This window comes from Chanos chanos, chromosome 16, assembly GCF_902362185.1.
Source record: "Chanos chanos chromosome 16, fChaCha1.1, whole genome shotgun sequence".
Taxonomy (NCBI): Eukaryota; Metazoa; Chordata; class Actinopteri; order Gonorynchiformes; family Chanidae; genus Chanos; species Chanos chanos.
This window is the reverse complement of record NC_044510.1, coordinates 14,156,777-14,180,970: the sequence shown is the minus strand read 5'-3', so window position 1 is coordinate 14,180,970 and position 24,194 is coordinate 14,156,777.

The window sequence follows — 24,194 nt, the reverse complement described above, 5'->3', positions numbered from 1 at the left end:
GAGTTTTACAGATGCTGGAGTTGAGTTTTGCAGTAGCCGGAGTTGAGTTTTACAGTAGCTGGCGTTGAATTTTACAGTAGCTGGAGTTGAGTTTTGCAGTAGCTGGAGCTGAGTTTTGCAGCTGCTGGAGTTGAGTTTTACAGTAGCTGGAGTTGAGTTTTACAGCAGCCGGAGTTGAATTTTGCAGTAGCTGGAGTTGAGTTTTGCAGCTGCTGGAGTTGAGTTTTACAGTAGCTGGAGTTGAGTTTTACAGTAGCTGGAGTTGAGTTTTACAGATGCTGGAGTTGAGTTTTACAGTAGCTGGAGTTGAGTTTTGCAGTAGCTGGAGTTGAGTTTTACAGTAGCTGGAGTTGAGTTTTACAGTAGCTGGCGTTGAATTTTACAGTAGCTGGAGTTGAGTTTTACAGATGCTGGAGTTGAGTTTTACAGCAGCTGGAGTTGAGTTTTACAGTAGCTGGAGTTGAGTTTTACAGCAGCTGGAGTTGAGTTTTGCAGTAGCTGGAGTTGAGTTTTACAGTAGCCGGAGTTGAGTTTTACAGATGCTGGAGTTGAATTTTGCAGTAGCTGGAGTTGAGTTTTACAGTAGCCGGAGTTGAGTTTTACAGATGCTGGAGTTGAGTTTTACAGTAGCTGGAGTTGAGTTTTACAGTAGCTGGAGTTGAGTTTTACAGTAGCTGGAGTTGAGTTTTACAGATGCTGGAGTTGAGTTTTACAGTAGCTGGAGTTGAGTTTTACAGTAGCTGGAGTTGAGTTTTACAGTAGCTGGCGTTGAGTTTTGCAGATGCTGGAGTTGAGTTTTGCAGTAGCTGGAGTTGAGTTTTGCAGTAGCCAGAGTTGAGTTTTACAGTAGCTGGCGTTGAGTTTTGCAGATGCTGGAGTTGAGTTTTGCAGTAGCTGGAGTTGAGTTTTACAGTAGCTGGAGTTGAGTTTTACAGTAGCTGGAGTTGAGTTTTGCAGTAGCCAGAGTTGAGTTTTGCAGTAGCTGGCGTTGAGTTTTGCAGTAGCTGGAGTTCACCGGGCAGACATCAGAGCATCAGAGAGAAATCAATTAAAGACCAGTGACCGCAGGGAGCCCACCATCAGCCACTGTGGGTGAATCTGTCAGGCTCTCTCTCACACACATACACATAGATATACACACATACACAAAAACACACACACACACACACACATGCTCTAACACACACATAAACACACAAACACATATATATGTACACATTAGATAAACACACAAACAGAAACACGCACACACACACACATATGCAACCAGTCCCACAAAAGGAGAGCCTGTCTTCATTTGATTTCTTCTATTTCTAGAATGTTCTCCAGTCATACTGAGACTGGCCTGAGTAAAGTGACTTGGCGGGACAGCAGTCTGGTTGCTGTTTTTAGTGCATTTTTTTGTGCTTTAAAAAAAAAAAAAACCCACAGAGCTATCAAACCAGCTCTTCTGCTCCCTCGTACAATCTCACCTCCTAAGACAGAGACTTTTTCATGTCTCTCAGTCCGTCTCCCTCAGTCTCTGTCTCTGGTCCAGCACCTGTTCCAAGTCCATTAGATGGGACCACTGAGTAGTCATCTGCAGCACCATGTTTGCTTCTGTGTGTGTGTGTGTGTGTGCGCGACAGACAGGCCACTCTTTACTTGACGCGTCATCGCCACGGTTAACCTGCACGAGCCCCAGGTGACGGCATCTGGTGTGACAGGCAAAAGGGTTGAAAAGATAAAAGGGGGAAAAAAAGGTAACAATTACCTCACCGTGAAAATGCTAAACGTCATCAATATTTCAGGCTGGCCCTAGTGCTTCTAGTCTGTTGTGTTTTTCTTTTTCTATGATTCAAACCCCCCCCCCCCCCCCCCCCGCCCCCCGCACCCACCCACTCACCCATTTCTTTCCTTTCTCTTTTTCTTTAATTCTTTCATCTTGGTCAGTTCTTTAACACAGAGAAGGTGTCGGGCCCGTTTTGCTCCGCTAAAGAGTGGAGGGCATTTGAAGAGGTTGAGTAGTTGCCTGGTAAAAAACCTCCAAAAGCCCCACCCCTCAAAGCAACCCCCCCCCCCCACAGGCACGCACACATACCCCCCCCCCCGCCTCTCCTTCCACTACCTCACCACTATCCCTCCATACATCGCGCGTTCACCCCCTCCACAGCGTTCCAGGGAAAAGCTCCTCATTCTGCCGATGATTAGCTGATTATTTTTTCATGATGCTACTCAGCCGCTCGCTCCCACCCCCTCCACCCCCGCCCTTGGTTTTTTTGGGCTGTGAGGCGCATTGATTTCTCCATTAGGCAGCTCTCCAAAGCAACCTCACCCCACCCCGACCCCCACCCCCCCCCCACCCCGCCCCAGCCTGCAACTCTCTCCATAACTCACCTTCTGCTTGGTCAGCCAGGTCACTGGGGACCAGCGGCTACTGCTGTGAGAGGCAACTGGCACTGCTGTCAACACTCGCGCTGATCCCGCTCGTGACGCCTGAATCCTGGATCCCTCTCGCAAGAGTTAAAGCACACCCTGCTGGCAGGCAGGTCACTGCTTGACCCCCTTAAATATCCCACAACAATAAATCCAGTGCCTCTCGGTTCTCCTCCTGGAGGCCCCACAACACTGCACGTTTTTGATCTCTTTCCTGCTCTTACACGCGGGAGTCAACTCATCAGCTGGTTATCAAACCCTTCATTAGTCGAATCAAGTGTATTAAAGCAGGGAGGGACCTAAAATGTACGGCCCGATTTGGAAACAAAGTTTCAGATTCACAGACGTGGACTTTTCTAATGATTAAACCTGGCCTGTGGCTTTTAATGTAGCATGAGGAAGTAGCAAGGAGCATCAGGTCGGAAGTTTGGATCAATTACTTTGAGTCGATGATTTGTAGTCTGCAATCACATCCTCAGGAGTTTGGACACTGGAGTGTACAGGATGACCAGGGTTTTTGCATTTTGTTTTTTAAATTCTGCACAAGTCTTTGTTTGGATCTTTTCCGTCCAACCAAACCGAAGGCAAAAAACCCACAAAAAAAACCTAGCAGAAATATCAAGTGGATGCTAATGCTCCATTCTCCATTCTCCATTCTGAGCCTTGTGTTGCACATATAACTACAGATAATCTATCCGACAGGAAATCACAACCAACAGTGTCTATGGTTGATATTACTGACAAATAAACCTTGTTCTTATCCTGCCTGAAAAGAAAACAGGATCTGAAAGAAAAAAAAAAATCGATTTCACGAGCACCGTCAGCAACAGCTCAGACAATTCCCTCCTCAGACGTGGAACCTTTTTGGGAGGGAGAAATAGCTGATTTGGAGAGAGGTTTTATTTTGTTTTGTTTTTTTCTTTAAATCTCAGCCATGCTGTTTATGTTTGCACTACGGGGAGCTGGAGAGAGAGGGAAGCTCTGAGGCATTATGCTTTTATTATTGTTAAAGCAAGTTTCCATGCAAACAGGCCTTCAGCTAGCCCTCCCGCTTCAAATGGCTAACCCACTGCCACTAACAGAGGGGAAAAGACGTCTCTGACGCGTGTCCAGCAGAATTCTCTCTTTTTCTGTTTGTTCTTTACTCTGTGCTTTCTTTCTTCCTTTTTTTTTTTTTTTTGTTTTTTGTTAGCGATCATAAAATCAGGAATCCTCTTCAGAGCATCGATCAGTCAGTAAAATGCTTCTTCAGACCCAATAAAGACCACATTACGGTGCTTTGGGCTTGAGTTGCACCAGTATTGAGGGCTTTCTGCGGGTGGCAGGCAGCTAGTCAAACACAATCTGCTAACACCGGGAAGAGCAGTTCGTTCGGGGAGCGTAAGCCACGGCTCTGCGCTGATGATGTGGGGCGCGGCCCGTCCCCATTCATCGTGTGAGGGGCCTGGCCACCCCTGTACAAATGAATCAATCACTCAGTACACACTGATGCATCCTTCTCGTTTTTTCCTCATTCAGTCCCTTCTCCTCGCTGAGTGCACAGACGTCAATAAAATAAAAAATTATGGGGATCAATACATCCCCCCCCGCCCCCCCCCCATCCCCCTCCCCACTCTTTACCTGTTATGAGAATCTACACAAATATTTCAATGTATATCCATATGTTTAGATTTAGGTTACCGATTCCTAACGCAGGCTCACCTATAGTTAGAAACTTATCTACGTTATATTGATATTTGTAGTGGGTTTAAAGGTTCACTTATGTTTTTTGTATGTAGGGGAGTATTCTATTGACATTCGGGGTGGGTTTCAAGCGGACAGATTGGAAATCTCTCTCGTGTTGAATAAACAGATTAATTGACTGTGACAGGTGATACCTAGTTTGAGTTTGCTGTCAAGACACAATCGATTGTTATGATGGACTCTGATTAAAGTACAAAAATGAATTGGTCTTCAAGGGGAGACAGTTTAGTAATCTCACGGCACCGTTAGTCGTATGCTACGCTAATGAGAAAACCGAAGGAGACAGAGAAAAAAAATTAATGAAAAGCATGACTGAAACTCCGGGTTGAGCTTAAGAGGACGTGTCGTGAGCAGGGGTGCCGCTAGAAATTTTGGGCCCTATGAAAGTATATAATCTTGGGCTCCCCAAACCTTAATAGTGTTCTTTGAGGGCCCCCTGTCAGTGCTGGGCCCTTGGAATCGTCCTAACCCCCCCCCCCCCACTGGCACCCCGAGGTGGTGAGATGTATTCAAAGAGTGGGTTTCCACAGGAACTGTGACCATGGAAGTTCCACCCATGTTTTTTAGGGGTTCAGTAACACTTGGGGGGTGGGGGGGTGGGTTGTTTATTTACATCATGGCTATGTTGGATCACCTTCGAAGGTGTGGGTGGGGGTCTGGTAATGAAACAGTGGGGGGGGGGGTGAAGCAGCCTCTGTGAGATGAACAGGAGCGACTGTTGAGTGAGGGTAAATAATTGATGAACCCTCAACACAAAAATGTGACAGTTAGCTTTAATTTCCCATTTAGCTGCTATGCAACCAGACAGCACTGTGCTAACTGATCAATAGAATGTGGTGTTGCTTGTCTCTCTCTCCCTCTCTCAAACACACACAAACACAAACACACACGTGTGTGTAACTCCTGTTTGTACATTTCTCTGCTCTGCTCATGTTATTGGCCTAATCCTTTGTGAGTCTATGTGCGCGCGAGCTGGTTAGATCGGTGTTATTGAAGTTCTCGGGTGTTTGAACCGGAGAGTTTTAAGCTGTCCTGGTTTACATTCAGACGACTCAAATAAAAAAACACACAAAAAAAAAAAAACCACGTCCCAGGTTTCCACACATCCTTTTGTGGTTTGAGGTGTGTGTGTAAGAGAGAGACTGAGTATATTTCTGAAATGTGTGTGTGTGTGTGTGTGTGTGTGTGTGTGTGCGCGTGTGTGTGTGTGTGTGTGCACGCGAGTGTGTGTATTTGTGGTGTGTGTGTAAGAGAGAGACTGAGTATATTTCTGAAATGTGTGTGTGTGTGTGTGTGTGCGTGTGTGTGTGTGTGTGTGCACGCGAGTGTGTGTATTTGTGGTGTGTGTGTAAGTGAGAGAATGTGTATATTTGTTTGTGTGTGTGTGTGTGTGTGTGTGTGTGTGTATTTGTGGTGTGTGTGAGTGAGAGAGTGTGAATATTTGTGTGCGTGTGTTTGTGAGAGTGGGTGTACTTGTGGGTGTGTGTGAGTGAGAGTGTGTGTATATTTGTGTGTTTGTGAGAGTGTGTGTACTTGTGGTGTATATGTGTTTGAGTGAGGGAGTGTGTATATTTGTGTGCGTGTGTGTGTGTGTCTGTGTGTGTTTTGCAAAGTAAATGAGTGTGTTTATTAAGTCTGTCTCTCCTATCTGTATTTGAATCAATGCGAACTTCTGTGTGTATCAAGTTCGTCATTGCCAGACATCCAACGAAAATCTATACACCACATGAAACTGAAACATAATCCCGGTTGCATGAATTACAATGATTTTTTTAATCCTTTCATTTGATATTTTTTTTAGCTTCCATAACTTATGAAAAACAGATAGATTAACGATGATTGATCTGCATAACTGAATCTTGCTGTTTAAACGTACAGCAACACGCACAAAAAAAACCCAGTGTTTATTTCACCTCACTAGCACACACTAAAATAAAGTTCTATATATTTTATTGTTTTTATAGGTATTAAAGATGAACTGAGAATCAATGCTCAAACACCTCTGCACCTCCATCAGTCTTTGAAACAGAAGGCCGGTTATTTCCACGGCAGTTTGCACTGTGTAAAAACAGATAAACCGAATTTTTTTTTCTTCTTCTAAAAACTTTCCAAACCCTGATCAGATCCTTCACAGCCCAAACCTGACGCCTCTCCTCTGACCTTGGGAGCACCTTACTCAGTGAGGCCTGAGCTTTCACAGCGGTGGAGGTCAAAACGTCTTCTGAAATCTCAAACGTCTCCTCCTTCTCCTCCTCCTCCTCGGCAATTCAAAGACTCTCGAAACGAGAGCGCGAGCGATGAGACGGACTCGCGTTTTCCAGAGAATGATGGGCGATAACTGAACCGCGGTGAAAAAAAAAAAGAGAAAGGAAGAAAGAAAGACAGGAAAAAAAAAAACAAGCCCTGAAAAGACGCAGATCGATCCACGCGAACCTTGTCTTTATGAAAGCGAGAAAGCGAAGGGAAAAAAAAAAAATAAAAACAGAAGAAGAAGAAAAAAAGGGATAGGAAAAAAAAAAAAACCGAAAAGAAAAAAGCAACGCTTCTAATAAACATCTCTTTAACTTCTCCAGCGTACAACAAAGCAGAGTGCGCCTGGGCTAAGACTCAAACTGGAAAAAAAAAAAAAAAGATGCACATGTGATGAATAATGGATGTGCCGTCTCTCTCTCTCTCTCTCCGCAGCTCCGCTCCACGCATTAGGTAATGCTGGAGTGCAATTTAACTGGATGGGGTTGTTAATGTGGACCCTGGAGGGGGGGGGGGCGCTCCTCCGGTTCCTTCAGAGAGGAGGAGAGCGCCGGAGAGCTGATGCGCGGAAGAGATGGCCAATGAAAGTGCGCTTTGAACGGAGACGGGACAGGAATGGCGTTTGTTTTTTTTTTTGTTGTTGTTGTTGTTGTTTTTTTTTTTTTTACAAGTACCTCCGTCTTCATCTCCACCTCCAGCCCGGCCAGGCACGGCAGGGCCTTGACCCCAGACGTCTGTGGGGTGGGGTGGGGGTGGATGTCGGACGTCTGTTACTTAGGGACAAAGCAGGAGAGCTCACAGGAAATGACCTCACAATGGAGGGGTGTATCGTTGTCTTTAGGTGTATGTTTAGTGGCTTCACCTGACATGGTCTGACTATCAGAATTTTCTAGAAGTAAAGATTGTGTGGACCAATAGAATGGTGTTTGCTGGTAATCAGTGTTTTTTTTTAGTTTTTTTTGGACCTGAAACATGTCAGCAGTTTTACAGTATGAAACACACAATGTGAAATAATTAATCGAAAGTTATGCGTCAAATTTCACGTAAAATACACAGAAAGGTTACTGATGTTTAAAAGTACAAAGCGTCAGAGGATATTTTACTGTCGTGTTGGAAAGACCAAAATCTTTAAGTCATTCGTTTCCTCTTCTTTTCTGTTTTAGAACCATTGACATTCTGTCATGCTCTCATCACAGGCCTTTTGCATGATGGAGAGATAGATAGAGAGAGAGAGACACCAGTGACCTGTTCACCCCTTTGGGCTCTCTCTCTGCAGCAGAGGTTCCTTCGACTCACTCTCTCTCTCTCTCTCTCCCTCCTGGCCTCTGCACTCTGTGATTGGTCGTCTGTTTGAGTCTGAAAGGGCTATTCAATTAGTGGGCCAAGCAGGAGCCTGACGGAATGAGAGAGCGGCTGACTGGCTCACTCTGCATGCTGGCGCTAACACAGACACCTTGCCCGGGTCCTGGCCCCTGCTCTAATGTCTAAGGCGTGCAGCACATGGACTCACACTTCTTAAGCTAAGCAGAGAGAAAGGGAGAAAGAGAGAGAGGGAGAGAGACAGAGAGAGAGAGAGCGAGAGGGAGAGAAAGAGAGAAAGAGGGAGGGAGAGAGAGAAAGAGGGAGAGAGATAGAGAGAGAGAGAGAGAGAGAGAGAGAAAGAGGGGGAGAGAGAGAGAGAGAAAGAGGGAGAGAGAGAGAGAGAGAGGGAGAGAGAGAGAGAGAGCGCTGTTCTTTTTTTTTTCTAATCTTAATGTGGCTTGCTCTCTGGGACCTGGAGCACTGTGGTAATTGCTGATGGGCAGCAGGATAGAGAGATGAAGGGGTGGAGGGAAGGCAGGTGTGACTGTCAACTCCAATCAGCCCTTTGTGCCCAAAAAGCCACCAGTCCTCCAGGAGTACGGGCGGAAGAGAAAAAACAGGAAAGGAGGAGTAAAAAAAAAAAATCTCTCTCTCTCTCTCTCTCTCTCTCTCTCTCTCTCATCCATTCCTCTTTGCTCCATCCATTTCCTCACCGCCACCTCCCTCCCTCCTTCCCTTTCACCCTCTCTCTCTCTCTCTCTCTCTCTCTCTCTCAGCTCTCTCGTTTTTGCTCTCCTGCCCTCTCCACACCTGTCGACTCCATTATGGAGATGAGCGTCAGTGATGGAACCCTAAAAAGCAGATTAGTGGAAGTGCGGGGTGTGTGTGTGTGTGTGTGTTGTGGGGTGGGGTGGCATGGGTCATGTGGGTGGGGGGGCTCGTTATTGTGACATACTTATTCCGTCACGGGAATTGGGGGGCTGTAATTAGCACATCATTTGCGGAGGGTCGCCCTTGCGTCTGGTGCACTTCTGTTCTGGCCAGGGAAGAAAGGAAGAGAGAGAGAGAGAGAGAGAGGGAGGGAGGGAAAGGGAAAGAGGAGGTGATGAGGCAGACCTCCAGAGGAGGCTGATGGAGGTACCAGAGGAGCAGTGGCAGGGTCTATGAAGGAGTAAGAACAGTGATTTAGTCTCTTTCATGCTCTTTCATTCACTAATTGCTTAGGGAAACAAATGCATGGAATTGGACTTTTTCCTTTTCTTTTCTTTTCTTTTCTTTTTTTTCCTTTCTTGCACACTCTGCACACACTCAGTTAGTGTGAACCTGAATTTTTCACTCTTTTTTTTCCCCCAACTGCCATACACTGGAATCACAACATTTTTGTTTTTGGGGGGGTTTTCATTTCACGGCTTCATTAGAGCTGAAAAGTGCAAAGTCGCTGCTTGAAGACAATAACTCTGATGCGTTATCCATCGTTCCTCGTAAGCATTGTTTTGTTAACAGTGCTTACGGTTTTATATTTTATTTTTAAAAAAATAACATTAAGTAACAACTGGCTCAGTGATTGGTCGTAATACCAGGCCAGGGCTATTGTGATGTCATAAAATGGTGATGGTTCCGTGACAACGCGTAGAAGCCTCACAACGTGTCGTAAATGCTGTCTTTAATAATAACGTTGCCATGACAACCGCAAAACAGATTGTATCGCACTTAGAATTTTTGTTTTCCCCCTCTTTTGTTCACCTTGGAGAAATTTCAATTAGATGTTTATTTTAGTTGTTTGAAGCGCGCTCTCTCTCTCTTTCTCTCTCTTTTTTTTTTTGGTTAAAGACAACTGACTGTTAATATTTAAGTTTGCTGGAGTTCATCACATCAAATTCGACTCAAAACAAACTGGTAAAAGGCCACGACGAGATGAGAGGAGAAGTCTTAAGCAATGATACTACTGCACAAAGCTTCAATTTTTCAAAAGGACTCGACGCATTAAAAATGTAACTCGTCTCATTTTGCAGACAATGTTTAAATATTGTAACCGTTACAATTCCAGAGCATGGAACAGTTTTTAACTGTCTTTGAGCCTATGCGTTTGCAGGGTTTTTTTTTCTTTTCCTTTCTTTGCTTTTCTTTTCTTTCTTTCTTTCATTCTTCCTTTCTACCAACCTCTGTCTGTCCCTTCTGCCTGTCTGTGGGGAGCAAGGGCTACAGTTCACAATTCACAATGGAGCTATGGAGCTATCTCTCTCTCTCTCACTCTCACACACACACACACACACACACACACACACACACACACACACTTAGCTCTGCTGACCTTGTTTGACATTAGCTTTCAGATAATCTGTAAGATATTTTCAGATAATCTGTAAAATACTGATGGAGTCTGTAGGGACTAGGGCAATGCAAAACAGTCTGAAGTGTTATCTTGAGGACGCTCACTGTGAAATACAGCAAAATACGATTTCTGAACAAATAATACCATAACACAAAAATGTGGTCAGGATTGTACAGCAGTCTTTGGCCAAGGGTAATGTCTGTGAGTTTTTTCCTTTATGAAGAGATTGAGAGAATGGACAATCGCAGGTTTGTCTTTCTGGTGGGGAGAGTAGAAAAACCCTTAGTGTCGTGCTATGACTTTGTATGCTTACCTCTCTCTTTCTGTCTCTCTCACTCTATCTCATAAACACACACACACACACACACACACACCCTGGAGATAAATCTCTCTGGGTTTTGGGAGCTCTGGGTACTGAGAATGTGAGGGTGAGGGAGAGAGGCACAGAACGGAATACTCGATTTGTGTGTGTGTGTGTGTGTACATATGAGTGTGTGTACGTGCGCGCGCACGTGTGTGTGTGTCTGTATAGGCCCAAAGGTCCATATCCCAAGTCTTTGAAGATGACGGTGAAATAGAGAAGAGCATTTTGAGATGTGTGTGAGTGTGTGTGTGTGTATGGGAATGAAAATATGTGATTCGCTGGTGTGTGCATGTGTGAGTGTGTGTGTGTGTATGTGTGTGTGTGTATGTGTGCGTGTGCGAGTTGGAGGCGGGCGGTGGGTGAGGAGGAGTCATAGACCAGGTGTTTTTAAAACCAGTCAGAGGTGGACTGTGATGCATTGTGGGTGAAGTGTGAATTGCGGGTGAAGTCTGCTACGTGTACACACGAGTTCATTAAACCTGCATCCACAGTAATTCCAGGGGTAAGCGTTAGGCTAACTAAGAACAACCAATATGTTGAGCTGTATGTTGTTCTTTACCGTTGAAATCTGAATTGGATTTGGACGTAAATGCCTTTGGGAGAGTGTGAATTCATTTTTCCCAAACAGACATCTGTATCCTGGCCGGCTCGGACTAAACCCACTTGTGGTTCTCCTTGTTCTATAACGACTGTGGGAGAATGGATTTGACAACAACAATAACAAAAAAAAAAACAACAACAGCAAATAAATAAATAAATAAATAAATAAATAAATAAAAGGCAAGCAGAGCCAGTCCAGTCCAGAGTGAGGATAAAGATGATTTTGATAGGTGGATTCGACTTGCAGACAGCATAAAAAAAAGAAAGCATGGGGTTACTTTGCCCGTTCTTTTCAGAAAAAACGTTTCCCTCTGACCCCATCATTTCTTACCTTTAACCAATGCACTTAGACTCTCACAGAGAGGCAGACGCCTGTGGCATGGCTTGACCAGGTGAGGCAGGAGTAATTTGCTGTCAAAATGAACCTAATTATTCTTAACAACAATGCAGACCCCTTGCGTGAACTTAATGATAAGTTTAATGTGCGTACCTCTAGGGTGACCAAGTCAAAAAAAAAAAAAAAAAAATCTGGCGTCTCCGCTTAAAATGAACAGAGTTACGTGAATGAGATAGGAGGTGCTTGTTAGCATTAGCGCAGACGCGTAATGAATGCGGGTACGGCGGTTACGCGCGAGCTAATGTCTTCGCCGAGGCTAATTAGGCTACGCTGAGGTGCCAGGAAAGCTCACGGAGGGCAGAAAACCGAGGGATGAATCATAAAACCTAAAAAGAACAGAGGAGGGGAGGGGGGTGAGGGGGGGCAGAAGATCGACATGGCTGCTAATTCACTGACATGGTGGGGGGGGGGGTTAAAGTGGGGTGGTGTGGAGGTGGGCGGGGGGGTATGCTGGCCTCTGATAATCGTGCTTCTTGAAGGATCGGCACAAGCCAGAGAGAGGAACAAAAGTAACAGTGCCCCAAGAATCCTGTAGCCAATTAGTCCGTATCAATAATTAATGTGCATTGTCTGCACCCGGGCCTCTGCAGATTGAGTTTCTCCGTGCCTGCTTAGATTGTTATGACAAGTAGTGCCTACATAATGATATTAGAGATTAATAATTCAACGCCAAGCGGTGTTGCTGCAGGTGACGGGGATTGGGCCATGCCAACACTCAAAAGCAGACCACACGGTTCGGGCTGACCAGGGCAAAAAGGAAGACGGAAAAAAAAAAAAAGGAGGGGGGATTGGGGGGGGGGGGGGCAGGGGTAGGGGTATGGTGTGGTGGGATGGGTAATTGGGGATGTGTTGGTAAGACCACTCAACGCTGGATCTCAGCTTTGCCGTTCTGTGGATTCTGTGAAGTCTTCACGCCATCAGTTAAGTGTCTCTCTTCGCTCGTTTTAGTTGAATTTGACGGCGTCAGATGTGAAGGGAGAGAAAGACCTAGAACCGCTTTTTTTTTTTCCCCCATCTCCTGTGTCAGACTTCCGATCCGAGACGGATGCATTGGTTTCGAAGGGGGGAAAACAGATTGAAAGAGAGACCGGAGTTCACGTTTTTCTTTTTAGGAGAACTGAGAGCAAACAAACCAAAAGATGACTTGATGTTCTCGTCTGTCAGCATCTCGTGTTCGATGTGAAACTAGACAAACTTAACGAGAGCCCGCCAGCTCTTAGCAGTCCCTTCAACATTGGTTCATTAAGTTTGGCAACGTGTCTCATAGGCTCTAGATTCTAAGCATCGCAAATGTAAATACAGTAATTAGCTCTCAGACTTAATGAATCCAGATCTTCTTTTCAAAGTTTCCTCGACCTCAGTTTCAAAACCTGAACTCACCCTAAATTATGTTATACTCACCTGTTCTATGCGAATGCAATTACATGTTAGAAGCCTCTTACTGGATGGCCCAAGTAGACTTAGCAAATGAAAATTGAGAAAAGCACACTTAAAACATTTAATATAGAGAATATAAACGCAGGAGGAAAAAATTGCAAGTCAAATGAAACTTTGTGAGTTTGTGGGCTAATGAGCATTGCACTGTCGCTCTGAGTAGTATAGCTAACTAGCCTTAACTAGAATTTAATCCATACTCTCTTACTTACTGTTAGTTTCAGCCAACACTCAGATGGAAGGGTCGTTTATCCACCTAGTGACAAAGAAATGATATCACTACCCGAATCCTGCTTTCTGTCGTTAATGGGAATCAAACATAGACTAACTAAAAATAGCATAGCAGTAGCTTTACCTGAAACACAATAACCACTTGTGTCCCATTTCTCCCCATCTAAGTGTCTTCTGGGGTTGAACACATCTGTTACTTCCCCATTGTACATATTGTTGTAATGATGGAAGGGACCGCACATATCTGAACCTGTGTGCAGAATGTGCTAAGAAAGCTAGCTCACAGCTAGCTACGTTATTAGTTAGCCACCGCTAAGTATATTTCATGCCATTCTCTTTTTGGGAAGCTAAGCGGATGGACGTAGCTCAAGAGAGAGAGGATTTTTTTTTTTTTTTTTTTTTTTTTTGCAAAGCTAGGTTGACAGAGGACCTTATGGTATGCATATATTATGCATTATTCATCAACCTAACCGTGAAAAAAATATTTAATCTTGATATACTAGTCTCTTTGAAATAGCCCACACTCTCCAGAGCCATTTTAGACTGTCCCCTTGTCATCTCTTTTACAATTCATACGGAAATAATTCAGACTATTTGCTGCAAAAAGGACTAGTGGGCATTCGGTTTTCCCGTCAAGTCTATATTGGAAGGCAAATACACAGTAAAACTTCGTGAGAAGTGACAAGACATCCATTTTCTCGGTGCTGTTGAGTGAACAATTGTCCTCAAAACTAAAGTAATAACATACATTCTCTGTATCTCTATATTTATAATTCCATATTTTAGAACAGTCTTGTACAGCAGTCAATCTGGCAAAATTCAAACAAGATATAACACTCGATATTATTAACTAGAATCATAAAAAGAAAAATTCTTTTTTTTTTTCACATTTATTAATTTATTAAAAGTCAGACATATGCATTCAGTGAGATATCATTCTTTTTCTCTTCTTTTTCTTTTTCTTTTTGTCTCATTTTGTACTATTTTTTATTTATTGATCAGTTCCATTTTGGGAAGATTTTAAGAATCAAAAAACTTTTCCCGCCAGATATCCCTCGGAGCTCTCAATAATAGATTTGGACGGTTTCATGGAAAATTGTATGCAATTTACTTCCATAAGATTTTAATCTCTCTCACACAGATATATGTAAGCGACTATGATACTTATCTGATTGACATTTAACCCGTGCCTTTTTATATAGACACCGTGATCAATAAATTCATGAATCGCCGTCAGATCTGTGTGATTTTAATTGCTGAGCGATTCATAATTCATCTTCAAAATCCCCTTCTGTCATTCATTTTCAGCCAAAAAAAAAAAAAAAAAAGATTCCCAACGCCGACCACGAAGTGAAGACCTGATCAAAGCGTCGGAAATATTCATCATTTCCAGCTGGGCCTTGTGTTCTCCCTCACACTCTGAGGGACATGGTGGAACGCGTTGCCGGGTAAAGGATCTTGGCAACCTTGTTTAAATCCACACCAAACGACACGTTCAGCTGGCGAGGTATTACTCGCGCGTCGTCGTGGTGTAACGCAGCACAACATTTCATTTTGCGGCGTCTAAAATTAGAATATGCTAATTAGATGGGTACAAATTAAATAAAAAAAAAATTGTGTAATGACATTGGTGGAATAGAATGCTACGGGGTGTCAGGTTGTGGTGACGAGCAAACGTGGGAGATTCTGCAGTTAATCTAGCTACATTCTTTCAGCTCTGGGATCTAATTGTAAGAGTCCTCTAATGACTATGGTCCCATCTGAATGGGATGTTCCTGTAGTGTTAGTACAAACATTCAGCGTAGAGGCATTTTCTGCCTCTGATGCAATGAGACAAAGTGGGGGAACGCCTTAACATCAGGGGAGTTTACCCTGCTCTGCATGTGTTAAACAGAATGCCTTTGCTTTAGCGCACAGTCGTGCTTTTCCCATTTCACGTTCCGTGGAGCGAGCCGTCTTTTTCGCCGCCTTGTTTTCGGTGGAGCTGCAGTGTGGGGTGGTCTTCTTTGAAGAACTCTTTCGTTGTTCCGAGCACAAGGCACCTGCTGGCTTTCTTTCCGCAAGTCCGTTTGAGATCCACTGCTGCTCTCTGAAAATATATCTTCACTAGTGTGGTTGGCAAATCTCTTATGATGTCTCACACTGAGAGACGCAGACAGGGAAAGACAGAGAGAGAGAGAGTATCTATTCTTCGACAGCACTTTTTTTCCATTGTATATTTACAAGTTTGATAATAAAAATCTTTTTACAAAAAGAAAAAAAAAACCCACGTAAACAAAGACAATTATTTTACATAGTTACATAGACAGATGTGTCCAGTCTAATCTATGTCTAGTCCACATGTTTGTACTTAATACAGGTAGGGTCACCCATTCTACGTTTAAGAATTCTGATCAGCAAGAATTAACACTGATTCAGATCAGCTCTGGGAGTGTTTATACTCACTTAATCTGGATCAGCTTGAGACAGTATGAGCGGTATCAACCCTGATAAATTTGCTTGGTAGTCTGTTTAGAAACAGGTCGAAACAACAACCCAAGATGACTCCAGTTAGTATGCAAATGAGTTTGACTATGTGTAAATGTATCAGCAGACTTGATAATTGATGAATAATGATGGGGGAAAAAAAAATTTAAATGTACACTAAGGTGAAGTTATCGTGTGATTACAAACTGAGAGAAAACTACAAGTAAAGGAGCAAGTCCAGTTAACCTTCTTCACAAGTATTTCACAGTCTTCTTCATATTCTAAAAACTTGCCTGTGTTGAGGCTTGGTTGGTGTTTGACCCATAGGTGAGTGGGAAGGCGGCCAAAGGCAGAGAGATTTCTTCTTATTTGTATAATACATTTCTAGTCTAGGGTCAGATTATAAAACTAGAGTTTTTATTCCCCCTACTTCATCCTACTTCTTTAGCCCACTGTGGTTATGTAACACAGTTCGTGGGGGAAACATACCACACAAACAACAGCACATACAACCACACACACAACAGCGCGTTCTTCTCTTGTTGTTGATTTTTCTACTCTTCTTTGTTTTTGTTTTTGTTACTGTTTTTTTTTTTTTTTTTTTTAGATTCATTCAAGTAGCGTATTGGCTTGTTCAAAAGCAGACAACACGCGAGAGACAGAGAGAGAGAGAGAGAGAGAGAGAGAGAGAGAGAGAGTCTGGCCTACTCTTTTCCAACCTTCCTTAATTGTTCTAGACTTCTCCCTCACTGAATATCTTCTGTCCAGAGAATGAAACAGAGACACACACACACAGACACACACACACACACACACACACACACACACATACACAGACACACACAGACACAGTGAGTTTGTAGCTCACTGTTCCGCTTTTATCTATTTTTTACGCCACACACAAGGTGTAGATTTGAGCAGGAGCTTGTTTCAGGGGCCTGTGTTTGCATTATACATAGGAGGGAGCCTGCCTCAGTGCTAGCTAAATAAAAGATCTTTCTCTCTCTCTCTTTCTCTCTCTCTCTCTCTCTCTCTCTCTCTCTCTCTTTTCTCTTTTCTCTTTTTCTTTCTGTCAGTGGCAGTACAGCGACCGCTGCCTGCGTGTGCTCTTACCCTTGTGTCGTCTGAGCGTTTTTCGGGGAGGATCAATACGCATTTGTGGCGACTCGTGTCACTCTGTTGACATGACAAAATGTGAGCACCGCGATCGCTCCCCTGAGGTTAACGCCATCTTTTCTTTTTTGGGGGGCGGGGGCAGGAGGGGGGGGGGTACTCGTTTTGGTGCCCCCCCCACCAAAAATCACTGGTACTCAACGTTCCGTCGTGTCCTCGACAGCCTGTTTTCATTGATCTGTCGAGTCCTACAAGACAAGCTACTCCCCTTCGAAAAAGACAACCCCCTTGCCCAAAAGGGACGACACGACTTGTTATCTACAGCCGAGTTGTTAGCGAGGTAGAGACCAGAGTCCTGGGTACCTTTGGTCATACGCTGCATGAACTATTGATACAATTAGTGTAGATGTCAGAGGCAGCGTTGAGGGGATGTAAAGGAAAAGGGAGGAGGAGATGGAGGAGGAGGAGGAGGAGGTGGAGGGGGGGGGGGGGTTTGGAGGTCATTTCTTTAAATTTAGGAGCAAACCGCTTCATTGTCTGGTTTGCCTTAGGTGCTGTATCCTGGAGCTCCACTGTTCCCTCTTTACCAGCAACTCTCTCTCTTTCTGTCTCTCTCTCTCTCTCTCTCTCTCTCACACACACACACACACATTCCAGCTGCCTCAGCTGCTAAAAGATGATTGATAAGGGCTTGATTAAAAAATCATGTTAGGAGAGAGAAGGCTTTGGAATGTGCGGAGCCCGGGCATAAAACTGCATATGGAAAGGCAAGCGGTCTCAAATTGGACAGCAGACCAAGATGTAGCCCTTACAAAATGCATGAATCCACAGAAGACTCCAGATCAACTCCACATCCTCCTACCTTACCCCCCACCCCCACCCCCCACCGCAAACCTCATCATCTGCTCACTCCTCATGTGCTGGCTCTCTCTCTCTCTCTCTCCTCTCTCTCTCTCTCTCTCTCTCTCTCTCTCTCTCGATTTCTCTTTGTGGGCCAAAAAGAAGCCGAAAAGACTCTACCCTGGCCCTGATGATGAAGACTGCCGCTGGAGGAGAAAGTCTCAGAGTGTGGATGGACAGGGAGCTGCCAGGGGTTGGGGGGAGTTTGAGTGATAAGGCGGAGCAGTTGAGGGTACGGTGGTATGCCTCTAGATTGGGGTAGCAGGTGGGGGGGGTGGGGTGGGGGTGGGTTTGGATGGGTGAGGGATTGAGGGGTCGAGTTTCAGATCTGGGAGGACGTGTAATTTGGGGCAGAGGCGTGCAGAAGTTGCTGAGAACTATCCCAGGTTGGGGGGGGGGGGGTGTAGCTGTAGTTTGAGAGAGAGCGAGGGTGAGGGTGAGGGTGAGGGTGAGAAGGGGCCGTCCTGTTAAAAGCCTTCATTCTCCACCAGAGAAATTATTACCAGTGTGTGAAAACAAGACAGACTCCAGGCTAGCCACCCAGGAGAGAGCTTAGCCTCCGGGTGATTTCAGAAGAAAGTATCGTAGGAGAAATAATGGGGTTGGGAGCACAAGGAGAGGTAAAGGGAATTTTTATTTGACTCTGTCTCTCCCTCCCTCTCTCTCGTGCTCGTGTTTCTCCCCCCCCCCCCCCTCTTCTCTGTCCTCCATGCCTCATTCGAGCACTGGCTTTCTTTTCTTTTTTTGTGTTTGTTTTTCTTTGGATGCTCTCCCTTTTCTCGTTTTTCTTTTTTTCCAAAAGTCTCCAAACTCTCAAATGCCGAGCGCGTCTGCATCTCGGAGACGTCTCAAGGAGTCGGACAGCGAAAGAGAGGCTCTTCGGAGGTCTTCTGATGCCTTTCGCCCTCCCCCGGCATCCCTCACTCCGTTCACCCCGAGCTGAGGAGGGTTCGTTTATTCTATGGGTCGTGAGCTGCCCGGCAACAAACTGGTATCACAGATGCAAACTGGGTTCTTCTTCCAAAAAAAAAAAAAAAGAAAAAAGAAGAAAAAAGAGATTCACCTTTCAACTTCTCTACTCTCCAGCTGTGTTGTTCTTGAAGTTTAACCTCCAAGGAAACACTCCGCAAATTGGCTCAGAGATCAGAACTTTGGTGGTGTTTGGTGAGGGTATTAGCAAGTACGTGTGTCTAATCTGAACAACAAGGAATAGCCCATCATTAACCAACACACACACACACACACACGCACACACACACACGCTCACACACACACACACACACACGCTCACACACACACACACACATACACACACGCTCACACATACACACACACACGCACACACACGCTCACACACGCACACGCACACACGCTCACACACACACACACACACACGCACGCACGCACGCACACACACACACACACACACGCTCACACACACACACACACACACGCTCACACACACACACACACATACACACACGCTCACACATACACACACACACACACACACACACGCTCACACACACACTCACACACACACACACACATACACACACACACACCCTTCCTGCAGCCCACGCATCCACTACCACACACTTTTTCCTTTAGATGCAAAATGAGCGCTTTGTTAGAAAGATTACTCGACTAAGAGGATCTTAAATATTTATTTTAAAAAAATGTAGCGGATTCTCTGCTAATATAAATCTTGCATAAACGTCATGAAGCAAGAGGAAATGTATCTGTTCTTTTCTGTTCATTTCCTGAATGCGCTCTGTGTTTCTCTCAGCGCAAGTGGAGAAATGTGGAATGAATCCACTTTTAAGACATGCATGCAATCAACAATACCACATTTCTTTTTCTTTTCTTTTCCTTTTTTCCAGACATTGACTGGGTCGTGACCTCGGTTCATGGCCTGTTTTCAGTCTTAATTTATATATGTATAAAAAATGCACACAGCATATGAAATTTATTCTGACAGAGTGAGTACACGTAGTTCTAAATTTCAGTAATAGCCATTGTGATGTCAGCGCTCAGAAGACTGACATCAAGCCGAGAGCTGTTTGTTTAAATTTCAGTTTGTTTCACAATCATGGTTCTGAAACCTCGTTCGGTGACAGACATATGTTGCCACTCACAGAAACACACTCCAGATCATTAGAACAATCTCCTTAGACAGGTAATAAAGAATATATTTAAGGAACTTGCCATACTGTTTGGCTAATGAGTTATGTATTTACACCTTAACAGTGTTTTTTTTTTAAATTATTATCATTACTAATCAAACACACTGGCTTTCCCACATCAGGAGCTCTGTGATCCACACACGTTTAGAATCACTGCTGAAGGAGAACTTTGCTCCCTGGGTCGAAAAGCCCAGGGGCTCCTTCTCTTTAGGGACAGGTTTATTTAATGCCACTGACTACACCCTGTCTCCCTTGAGTTTGGGTATGCCTGCCTGCCTGTCTGTCTGCCTGTCTGCCTGCCTGCCTGTCTGCCTGCCTGCCTGTCTGTCTGCTTACAAGTCTTGCCGATGCTTACGCGTCCGTTTCGGAGTGTCTCTGACTGATATGAGTTTTGACGTGTCTGGCGCGTAGCGGAGCGCTAGCCCGTGGCGTCCACGAGAGCATGCTAATAGGGGGGAAGAAAAAGGGGAAGGAGGTGCATTAGTGCACTCAAGGGCCCGTCGCAATCAAACGGGATATGGGCTTTCTCACAGCGCTCTCTTAGGGGCCCTGAGATGGCTCTCTCTCTCTCTCTCTCTCTCTCTCTCTCTCACACAAACAACCTCCTACCCTACAGTTCCTTTCAGCTTCGCCTCAGCAACGGCCTGAGTGAAGCTATGAAAAGCTCGCGCACTCTCAGACTCGCCTCCGCCATTTACAGTAGCTAGCAAGGCTTTATGGGTAATCGGTGAGATTATTGCTTCTTTTACGATCGCATTAAAAAAAAAAAAGAAAAAAAGATCCGTCACTAACTGATTAGGTGGTAATTAGATGTCGTGATTTAAGAAATGATTTAAGAATTTAAGAACTAACATATTTGCAAAGTGCACAGACAGATTTTTTTTTTTTAAGAATTCTGTGACAGTGGAAAAACAACTTCACATATAACATAGGTTGCTTTTCTCTACAAATATTTTTCATGTCTGGGTTAGATCCATAACCACCACAGATGGAGTTTTAGGACAAGCTTGACACAATCCTGGTTTGAATAAAATCACTGAGAGCACATGAGAATCTGACCGAAAGCCGGGGGTGATGTCTCTGTGGACATGTCTATTTCATCTACATTAAATACAAATCATATTTCACTCTGACATATCTGATAATATTGGCAGATTCATCTAGTGCTCCTTTTCTTTCAGTCTCTGTGTCTCACTTATTTTTAAGTGAGAATTAGTCATAGTTCTACAGGAGGTCTGCATCCTCACCACATAGTTTATTTTTATTTAATTGTTTATTTGTTCGTTTTATTTCTGAATTGGCACCTTTCTATTATTATAGCCTAGAAGTATTTTTTGTTTTTTATTTATATGTACCTTGGCTTTATATCTATCTATCTATCTATCTATCTATCTATCTATATATATATATCAAACATAGTGGTATATAATATATGCCTGTATGCACACACATACACACACATATATGTGGGTATATACAGTATATATGTGTATATATACACATATATATGCGTGTGTGTATATATACGTGTGTGTATATGTATAGTGTGTGTGTGTGTGTGTGTGTGTGTGTGTATATATATATATATATATATATATATTACATAGGCTTTCAATCGCTCACTATCACTCCTTGTCAGCTCCCTTTCCTTTTGATGCCATTAGAAGGTTCTCATGAATATCCGAGTGCTCGTCTAATAAATTGCATTAATATTGAATCCGCCATAATAAGCACCCCTCCATGCACTTTAATGGAGGTCTTGCGTTGGCCGATATTAATGCTCCGGCGAAGTGACTAGCTCTCAAGGGTTTAATCGGGCCAATTCATTTTCAGAGACAAGGATTCTGCCCACCAGTCAGCTTTCCACAATAACGGTCGAGCGGACGATTATGACCAGTAAGAAAGAGTTGGTGATGAAAAATTGAGCAGTCCTCGTGCTGCGGGCGTCATATTCTTCCGCATGCAAAGTGGTCGGGCCAATTAGGCCGAAGTCAAAGTCGATCCTTGAGAGAAGCCCGCGCGGCCACCTTTAACTCGTCTTGGTTAACTTCGAGCTGTAATTTAACATTTTCATGGTAATTGATAGTTTTATATGACTTGGCACTGGAGACTCATTTTGGGCGCTTCGGGATTTACTGATGAGTGACTATCCGGATAATGATAGACGTGTAGTTTGCTTTATTAAGTCGAGGCTGACGGTTGAATACGCGGATGTGAATGACTGAAATGTCTTATCTGTTACTTTAAATGTTCGTCGGCCGAGTACTCTCTCTCTCTCCCTCTCTCTCTCTGTGTATGTGTAGCGCGGTTGCGCGCGAGTCGGTAGCAACTGAAAGGATTGGTAACTTCAGTGTTAGTGCGTCTCTGATGCTTTGTGGTTGCTCGCATGAGTCCATCGCTTGCTTCCACCTGTAACGTGCACCCCCTTGATCAAACCACCTCAAACTTACCCGGTTGTCCATTTTGGTTCTCCGTCATTTTGTGACAGTGTAGCCACAATTTATTTATTTTTTTTATTCCAATATGATGACTGAACAATTCACTGTCGTCAAAATTTTACTGAACACGCAACAATTTTTTTGAAAGAGGCCCAGGCAATCCAAACGAATCTCTCTGAGATCCGCCAGGCGCGTTGGGGAATTCCGCATGCTTAATCCGGGTCTTTTGAAAAAAGGGTGAATTTTATTAGTGCTTACCAAAGCTACGGAGCTCGGCGCCGGAGCTGATTAAAATTTCATGGCAAACCAAGAGAGTCTCGCACTCTCCACGGCCTCAACAGGTCGCTGAGTGGATCTCGAGTGGCTGTCCGAGCAAATACACTTATTTGAAATGAACAGTAGCCAGGCCGGCTAAATCTGCAAGTGCTTTAACGATCGTTTTTCAGTTGCCTTCTTTGTGTTTTGAATAATGTTATTCCTTTCCGAGGAGTTTGGTATATGTTATTGTGAAGATTTGGCTACATGAGCCCCAATACTGGTCCTGCGATTGCTTACTCAGTTCTGCTGTTGATTCCCTTAGCGTTCATTCGCTTCGCCTAATTGGCTGCAGATACAGTATTATGCGTTTGATTAGCCAGTGATGAAGGTATTTTTTTCTCTGCGCGTATAAGCTCTTCTCCCGTTCATTTTACACGCCCAGAGCTCGGTAATTACAGGAGACGTCAAATCCTTTAGTCATCTCTGATTGTATTCATTAATAAATAGCGTGCTCATTAATATATTCGACTGTTGATGCACTTATTAGTTCTCATCAATTCATAATTCATGACCTTAGTGAATACAAAGGAGGCAAATGTCTGCAGTGGGTTACGTGGATATCAGTTAGCGCAGGCTTCCCCCGGATCAATCTTTCCAACGGATAGGGACTTTCCGAGATCAGCACCACCGCGGTATGGACGGAACCTCGGTGCCTCGGCCCGGTTATTGGAATTTGCCCTTACAACCGCCGATGTCCGCGCGATTAAAATTTGAATTCATCGCGGAACGCTCGTCGGTAATTCTGTTAACAAAAGGTATTCTTAGAACGTATTAAATATTTATCTTTTCTATGAATAACAATTGGTGAAGGGCGGCACGGGGTGTTTACTCTGTCGCTGTTAGACTGCCTTGCTGCGAATACATTTGAACCCGTTTGAAGCCAAGAGCGAGAGAGACTGCAGCCTACCTGAGTGCGGTAGAAGGCGAAGACGTGTGTGGGCTCGATAGAGAGTTGTTACCCATCCTTAGGGTCGCACAGACGAGCCCAAATCAACATAAATATCCTATTTTTTGGACAGGTGGGCCTTTTTAGCATAAGTATTTGGATTTTTTCAGTATAAGTAGATCTGTTTTACCAAACTGTAACAAAACTAGTGCTGGCTCTGGGTATTATATAGTAAGACATCCCAAAATTACCGTTATTGTAGCAAAGGTCTATGCAATATATATTTATTATTGAGTCTTAATACAGGGCTTGGACGTCTCGACGTCAAAAAATCTGCAACTTCTTGAAACCCCTTATTTCTTTTACTAAGGCACAATATGATTTTAATATTAATACATCATTATAATTCGCAGAGATCATTTTTCCCTCCCCAAAATTATTCAGTGAAGTGATCAATTAAAACCGAAGTTTTGCACCATTACTGGAATACCCACCCCCACCCCCCCACCCCCAACTCAACAAAATAGTCCCCTATAATATAGTGACTTGTTCTTATATGGGCCTATATAAATCATTTCCAAACGGTTGCACGACCCCTCTTCTAATAACTTATAATTCAGACATACAGCATCAACTGTGAAAAGCACCCGAACCCGACCCTTTGCCGTTTCACCAAAATCAATGTAATTGTCTCAGTCACATCTTCAGGCACTGGGAACTATATCAAAGTGCGCTTTGAGAACGCAGCATCGCCAGTATACGTACAATCGCAACTCTGAGCTGATCTGTCAGCTAATTGTTTTTATTACCGGTGATTAT